The sequence below is a fragment of the Sinocyclocheilus anshuiensis genome, unplaced genomic scaffold (genome assembly GCF_001515605.1).
Source record: "Sinocyclocheilus anshuiensis isolate Anshui unplaced genomic scaffold, SAMN03320099.WGS_v1.1 scaffold1355, whole genome shotgun sequence".
In the NCBI taxonomy this organism is placed as follows: Eukaryota; Metazoa; Chordata; class Actinopteri; order Cypriniformes; family Cyprinidae; genus Sinocyclocheilus; species Sinocyclocheilus anshuiensis.
Genome location: NW_015540070.1, coordinates 82446 through 91201, shown reverse-complemented (window position 1 = coordinate 91201; position 8756 = coordinate 82446).

Genomic DNA, 8756 nt, shown 5'->3' with positions numbered 1-8756 from the left:
CATTAATGAGGAAAAAAAATTAACTTAAATGATTTTAGCAAATGGCTGCAATATAACAAAGAGTGAAAAATTTAAGGGCGTCTGAATACTTTCCGTACCCACTGTATATCTCTCTCTCTATATATATATATCTATATATCTCTCTCTCTCTCTCTCTCTCTCTATATATATATATATATATATTGCTTAAAGGCGCAATATGTAAGATTTGTTTATGAAAATATCCAGAAATCATTAGAACAGTACAGTATAATTTGCTGACTTGTGTACTTACATTATCCCAAGTGTTTCGAAGAATGTTTAAATCCAGAGAAATAGCAATTTTAAATAATGGCTCGTCCCTGGTCATTGCGTCGCCTGCCAATGATGTCATACACCCTCGATTTCCGGTTTTGTTTTGTAGAAAACATGGAAACACCAAAAACGCTTTAATATGTTATGCGTTTTATTAGACAGGTGACGACCGCATGAAATCATTACTCATCCATGAACATGATTTCTGCCCGAGTCCTGTCGGATTGCATCGGCTGTGGGAATGAAGACGAAAACGCCCATGATTCTACACTCAGTCACGGCGTCATCAAACTACACATTTGTTTCTTTGTTTGTTTTGAATACGCGCCCTATAGTGGCGAAAACTTACATTATGTGCCTTTAAATTTTATACTGCAAAATATTATTGTGTTGCCATCAGCATTGTCTTGATGTCATGGCATTTGCAGTAGGTTCAAGTGACTAGCTCAAAGAAAACTGCCAGCAGAACAAAGTGCATATGAGCAAAGATGGCAGACTTCAAATCACATTTTTGGGAAGTTCTGCGCCAGCTGAGCATGTGCCATTGAGAAGAATGGGAATGCTAACAGATAGCTTTCTCCAGCTATTATAGAGTACCTGGCGCACACAGATACATACGCTGCCACAGAGAATAAAAGAGCAAGTCAGATGAATAGAAAGAGAGGACAGAAGCATTGCTTTCCATTTTCATCCTTCACATGCAGTAAATGGTGGGCAAAACCTGAATAATGTATGTAGAACAGCACAACTATCCAACTGAGCATGTACTTGATTAAATGTATGACAACCCTTTACCCACGCCGACTCTCTATCCTTGAATGATTAGAAGTTCCTTAAGCTACCCTGGCAAGTGAAATGTATTTTTGTTGTGACAAATGGTGAAATGAAAATCTCAAGGCTCCATTAGGCAATAGAAACATGGAGCGAAAAAAATATAATGGAATGTCTAAAAAAAAAAAAAAAGAAAGTGTAACAATGTGACAGCCAACCATGAGATCATATCTGCCGGTGTTCTGACGAATAATGCTATACCACCGGCTGCTCTTGTATTTAGATTTCTTCAGTTAAAAACATGGTGGTGGCCTTCAACCACGGAGAGCTGTGGTTAAGAATAATGAAACAACGGATAATTCTCACCACTTTTCTGTATGTTTAAACACCAGAAAAGATGTAGCGAAAACGGCCTTGACACAAAAACATTTATACAAGTAAGTGCTCAGTGGCATTGAAGCTTCAAGTACTATGTACTATGGCAGTGGTTCTCAAACCTGTCCTGGAGTATGCCCTGCACATTTTGTATGTCTCCCTCATCTATCACACCTGATTCAACTCATCAGCTCATTAGTGGAGACTGCAAGACCTGAAGTGGGTGTGTCAGATATAGGGAGACATACAAATCGTGCAGTGCTGGGGGTACTTCATGGAGAGGTTTGAGAAACCCTCTACTATGGTATTGAGTGGCGTTGTAGTGGGCCTACATGTCAACAAAACAATACAATACAAAACACACTGGCATTGTACGTTTTGTATTATTTGTTTATTTATTTTACTGATAATGTTTTGACACTTTTTAGTATTTAGATGTCTTTACCTGAATTCGTTCACTAACTGCAGGTGTTGAATTTACGAACTCGATGGGACGCTTTTGCAGGTTTGCTTTAACTGATCGTACTGTAGGCAATATTAAAAATTTAATTAATCCAGAGATTGTTTGTTTTCTGTGCTGTTGTGATCGCTTTAATGTTTTACGGACTGGGAAATGATTCACTTCACCACTGTTGGATTAAGGAACCATGAGATACAGCTAGGGAATATTGAATTTTCTCGTGACTGTGTCTTATGTTCCAACTACATTTACAGTTCATACATCTGAAGGTAAATAGCTGGCGTGACACCTGAGTGTTGTCCTCAACATGCTATAAGTTTGCAAAGGAGTCTTGCTCCATGCTTCAAGTGTTTCACAAGGCCTTTTGAGTCGCCCTTGCTCTTAATGTATCATTCACTTCCTCTCATCTGTTTTTTTTTTTTCAGATACATTTTTAAAAACTTTGCACAACATTGTTTTCCTTGTACTGTGTGTCCATTAATGTTAAGTGTGATGGTTTGAATTTGGAACCTTTTCAAACAACAGCCTTGAGCAACAAACAAATTTATCTCTGTGTGCTTGACTCAAAGAGAGAGCACTTATCCACTTAACACTGTGTGTAAACAGACATACAAACAGATACCTTCAAAACCATGCTGTACACACACACACACGCACACACACACACACACACACTCATGGTTCAAACAGAGCTGGGGCCCGTTTCAGAAAGGAGGCTAAGTGAAAACTCTGAGTATGTTAACCCTGAAATGAGGGAAACTCTGGGTTTTCCGTTTCAGACCCGAGAAAGCAGGGCAAGTCAAGCCCGTTTCTGAAAGAGAGGTAACTTATACTCTTACTCTATGAACCTAACCTGGTTGGGAGCAGGTTTTCTTCAGTAAACCCAGAGTTTCTTACGGTCTCCTCCCCCTTTTTAAAGTGTAAGTGCTGTTTAAATACCTCATTCATTCATTCACGCTGAAAAAATGCTTTTCTTACTGAGTATTTCTGTCTGATTTCAAGTACAAATATCTAAAAATTCTTAAATCACGATGCATTTTCTATATAAGAAAAATGATATAGCCTAAGATGTTTATTCTTGTTCCCTGGGGGGAAACAAGTGCATTTAAGTGCATTTTACTTAAAACAAGTAAAATTATCCGCCATGGGGTAAGAAAAATCATCTTAATGCAAACGTAAACAAGATTATTTTTTGTTTCCCCCACCTCCCCCTGTCAAACACCAGACACCATCAAAGTGACAAAAATGGCATGTCCTTTTATACTGTAGATGAGGAGGCTGTATTAATTTGTAGGGAGTTAAATTTTTTTGTGCCATATCCACATGCATATTTATTTGGTAGTTTTCTATATCGGGGATGCAGAGCACATTAGTAAGGCCCCTGTATGCAGGGTGGTAACGAAGGTGTGCCTCGCTGACGTTCACTTGATAACATCTTGCGGCGACCTCTGGAAGTAACCCAATAATTAGAATTTCCTTTAGAATTTCCAGTGTGGTTGGCCACTATGGCCACGGATATAAGAATATGAATTTTCCATGACTTTTCCAGTCATTCATGTTTACTGCATAAATATTTTTCAAATAATTTTATAGAGGTTGCTGTGAGAATCTTCATCTTTGGAATCAAATTTAATCTACACAATTATAATTATTTGTAAAAAAAAAAAAAGAAAAAAAAAAAAAAATTTTTTTGGCCTTAGATTTTTGTGCCTACATCGCTGACCTTAATCAGAGAAATGTAAATATTTCCATGAATTTTTCTTGACCTTTAACATCTTATTGCATTTACATGTTTTTTTTTTCATGCCTGTAAAGCACAATTATAAAATTCCCTGATTTTCCTGTAGGTTTCCCATGACTGTTGAACCTTGTACGGAGGATGAAGCATGTTCATTGGAAAGTTTCACAAACAAATTTTACTAATAAATCAAAAAAACATTATTATAAAATCCATTGGGAACCATATGGTGAATTAGTTTTCTGAATTGGCCTACAAATTAACATCATTATTGCATAGCTCTACTGAGACCATTTTCATGCTAAAAGCTGATTTCAGATGTTTTGGAACAGCATTTTAATTTTCATGCATTGTGTGTAGCAGCATATTGATGTGTCAAAGTAAGAGCGTGTGTGATTGGTGAGGTTTTGAGGAGCTCCCACTGCGAGCTGCGATGAGTCTGTCGATCAGTCTGGCTGAGGGGAGTCTGATGTTTTTGATGTCATTCGTGTCTAAGCTCTGAACAACAAGAAGAAACATGCACAGCAAAGACTCCATCAGTGACATCACCCTTTGTTTTGTTCACCAGTCACAGGAGAATCAAACACCAAGACATGATCCTTGTCACTTTGCAGCTTTCTGTCATCTCGCTCTCTTTGTTTATCCTGAAGCCCCTTTAGGAGAGTGTTGTAAGGTTTTTGAACCCTCTACCAATCTCTGCCTTTGTCTTTCTTCTTCATCCTCATTCTTACTCTGCTTCGCTCTTTCTCTCTCACATGTAGCTGGAAGGCCTCGCTTTGTAGCTGTTGCACAATCTTTTGCCCTGTTTACTTTTCAGTGGAATCATAGAAAGTAGAAATCAAAAGTGGTTTAAAACAACTCCAAAATTCAACTCCTGAAGAGCAGAGAAAAGTTCATTTTGTTATAGAAAAGTTCATATTGCGACCTCTTTTCAAATTGTATATTTTGCATTTTTATTGCAGACAGTCTTGGCAGATGATATTGAGATTTCTTCAGAACCTCCAGTTCATGCAAATATGAGATTACTGTGGCCTTTTTCTTAATACGAAAACTAACTTGCGGCAGGCTATAGCAGACATCTCCATTGGCTTTCCATTCATGTTCATAGCTGTGTAGGAGAAGCAGTTGAGTTATTAAGAGATCTCATTTGCGATTTTATATGGTGCCATTAGATAGGGCTCAACAATATAGGGATGGTTCTCTGACAGAACTGTCACTTGCCCTATATAATGCATTTATTTTCTTTTTATATATGTACATGAATATTTGCAAATTTAAACATTTGGTTTTCTGCATTGTTTGGTTGCAGATTTTACTTGTCATTTTTTTACACTTTTAAGCTAGATAAAATTATAATTGGTTTCCATAGATAAAAAAAATATTGTTGAAACTGCAAGAGTTACTTGTAATACTCTTAGTAGAGGCAGATTGTATAACTGACAGTCTGTTACTGCAGATTTTCTTTTGGAAAAATGTTAAAATGTGTATATTTAAAAAAAAAAAATAAATGTAAAAACAAAATGATAAATTATTTTTTTTTTTTTAATTATAAAACAAAATGTATAGTTTTACATTTGCAGTTTTAACAAATTTATACAACAATTTTAACAAACTTGGCTAATTCATTTAGTTTATTCATTTATTGATATATTGATCGCAAGTAACATATATGTCTACCAGTCACCTTTTTTGTTTAGATGGCTCTTAAAAGCATAAAATAGACTTATATATTTCAATATATTTCACAGCTGATCTAACCTTACATTTCATGTAATATTACAGTAGAATACTGTTAAATGTGTCATTTTGGAAGTAAAAAAGAACAAGTCATCTTATAATTTACAGTGAAAAATTGTCAACTGACTTTCCCCCTGACACTTCAGATTTATTTCAATGGCACATTTGTGCTTCTTAAAAGTGTTAAGTATCTGTTTGTTTATTTATTGACTGCAAATTACAGTTTTTAAACTGTAAATCTACAGGTCGGTAAATATGTTTATATTTTTACTGTATTTGTACAGAATTATTATGGCAACCACAGCTCATTTCAAATCGCATACTGTATTGATCAAATTACAGCAAATTGCATAGCAACTAATATTGAGATGATTGGGAATGCTAATGGATAGTTTCTCTATCTATTCTCTATCTATCTACTCATCTTTTAGACAAGACTAGCAAAGCAAATAAAGAGAATATGTGCACATACTGTTACTGTATGCTACTTGTATCCACGCATTTGAGAAGAAGACAGCTGAATGAAAGCAAAGCAAAATCAAACAATAAAGAAGCAAAGACTTTGAGCTCTTTATACCCTTTCTGTTTATATATTTTTTTCATCTTTAAAACTACCTTCTTGCATGTGTCCTCTTTCTTTTATTACGCATTTCAAGCAGCTTCATTAATGTTCTCAAACTCGTTCCGCTGGATTCTGATCATTTCAAAGAAAGTCGTATTATGTATTTAGCTGTCAGTCCATGATGCGCTTTATTCAAACATATTTTTGTGTCTTTTCTTATGCCTGTGATTCTTTGTACTCAGATTGTGCCTATTAAGTCTTTTGAAGGTGTCACAGATTTTATCAGCCGCTTTGATTAGCCGATCTGACAGTTTTTTGCTTTCATTTTACTTGAGTGACTTAGTTTTGGTAGTTTGATTGTCATAATGTTTGCAGTTTGCAATCTGGAGAGTGTTTAAAAGAGACAAAGCGGAGCTGAGACTCAGGAAGAGCCCAGAGGCAGGTTGGCCGTTGGTTTTACAGAGGTTCGAGAGAGAGTGTTTTTAGTCGTTTCCAAAATTCAAACTTTTTTGTTTTGTTAAATGATTCTGCCAGGAATGCTTTGTTCATAATGTTCCTTTTGGGCGTTTTTAAGTAATATTACATACAGGATGCCAGTTGGATATTTGTCACACTCACAAAAATCTTGGAAAGAGAATAAACCCCACACCCCACCGGTGTCTGTCATCTCCATCTCTGTTTCCGCATATCTTGGAGCTCTCCATTCCTGTTGTTTTGACAGGCATCTTTGTTACTTTAATTTATAGCTGCTGTTCTGCTGAAATTAATTTGCTTTCTGTCACCTGTCAATCATTTTTCAATCTCTGAGGAGTCATTCAGTTAAATTACAATGCGGCAAAATGCAATAAAACCCAGCGGGGCATCTGTCTGCGGGGTCGCTGTAGAGTTGTCAACCCTGTAACCTCTGCACTGTGAACGGAGCCTCACTTCCTGTGCTATTGTCAGCAGACAATGTTTCTGGGAAAGAGAGCAAGATTGTAGGATGAGTTCACTGACGGCAAGCCAAGTTTGTCTTTGTCTCAGCGTCTGGCATCTGTCCATGCCGGCCTTGTGATGGAGAATGTGCCGTTCTTTTCCTTGCTTCTGTTTCCATCCAATCAGCGAGTCTTTGCCGGTCTCTTTGGCCTCCAGGCACATCTGCCCTCAAAGACACTCCAGTCCCTTGATGCAGCAGTCAGCATGTGTGTGTGTCCAGTACTCCATCAAACGGCTCGTTTCTGCCCCGAGAGCACTGATGGCTGCTTCCACGGTGCACAGACTATTAATGTGTGCCAAATACATGTAGAATCTGCCGAGAAACAGACTGAGTGTACTTGATTGAGTGCAAGGCCTTGTCACTGTTTTGCAGTTTCTTACACACACTGTATGATTATGCTAGTTGATAAATGCTATTGATTATGAGCTGATTTGAGTTTTTAATCAATTATTTAAAAAATTAAGATAACATTTTTTTTTTAATTTGTTTTAAAATGTTTTCGTGTGGAAATGATGACATGAACATTTTTGGTTTTAATTTGTTTGATTTATTTTTTATTTTTTGTAAAATGATAGTGTGTGTGGGTGTAAGTTATGAAATTGAGACATTTTCAGGTTTATCTTACAGTTTTTTTAAATAATGATTTTTGTTGCATAAATTATGAAAAAAACAATTTTTTGTTTTGTTTTTCTTTCTTAAGGAATTTTTGAAAAAAAAAAATGGAATGGAGACTTTTTTTTGTGTAAAATAATGATTTTTTTTAGGTGAATTATGAAATAGAGACATTTTTGTTTCATATTTTTGTTTTGCTGCTTTTTATTTTTGTAGAATAGCCTAATGCATTTTTTAGGAATTTTAAATATACTTTTTTAAATAATAAATGTTTGTGTAAATTATTAAATGAAATTTTTTTGTTGAGTTCTTTCTTTCTTTCTTTTGTAAAATAAAACATTTTTGTGCCAATTATAAATTGGAGACTTTATCTGTAAAATTAGGAATTTTTGTAAAAATTATGAAATGGATACTTTTTTGTATTTTGCTTTTTATTTAAAAAGTAAACATCTGAAAGCTTAAATTTATGTTTTAAAATAGAGCATGACTGAAAAAACTGAAAAACTCAGTCTGTCAAAGTGATGCATTATGATCATTTGTAGGGAAACCTCTGAGTGAGTGTTCTTATTCTCACAGTGTTGTAAATTAAGCTATTAATATGATTTTTAATAATTTTGCAACTATAATAAACATTTATAGAAGGTCGACAGTGAAAGTGTGGGTGTGCCTAGCTTTTTATTACAAATAGTCATTATCATTTTAATGAGCTAGGTTGTAAATTTTCCATCTTATGTTTTTTTCCCCCTCTGTCTGTAAAATATAACCATTATTACTGTTAATGTGACATTAATTTCACAAGAACGTCTGTAAAAGGATCTCTTAAATCATATTGAGCACTGTTTTCATTTCTTGGAGTTTATATTTTTTCTTCTCTCCTTATGAAATAGACAGCAGACTAACTCCTGCAGAATTACTTCTGGAATCTCCCATCTATTTTTGCAAGAGCTCTTTACAAGTTTAATTACTCTTGTTGATTTTTTTTTTATTTTAGCTTTTTTTTACATTTTTTTTTTATTATTATTGTTATTGGAAACTTAAAAAAATGCAGTTGAGCTCACCCCCAAACCCCCGACATTTATTTGATCAAGAATGCTAAGGAATCAGATGAAGAAAATAAAAAAATAAAAATTTTTTCTGTAACAATTAGATAATCTTTAAGAAAAATGATTCACATGACAGTGACAGAATTATCTGACAACAGCCAAGCCCTTTATTCAAGACTAATGAGAAC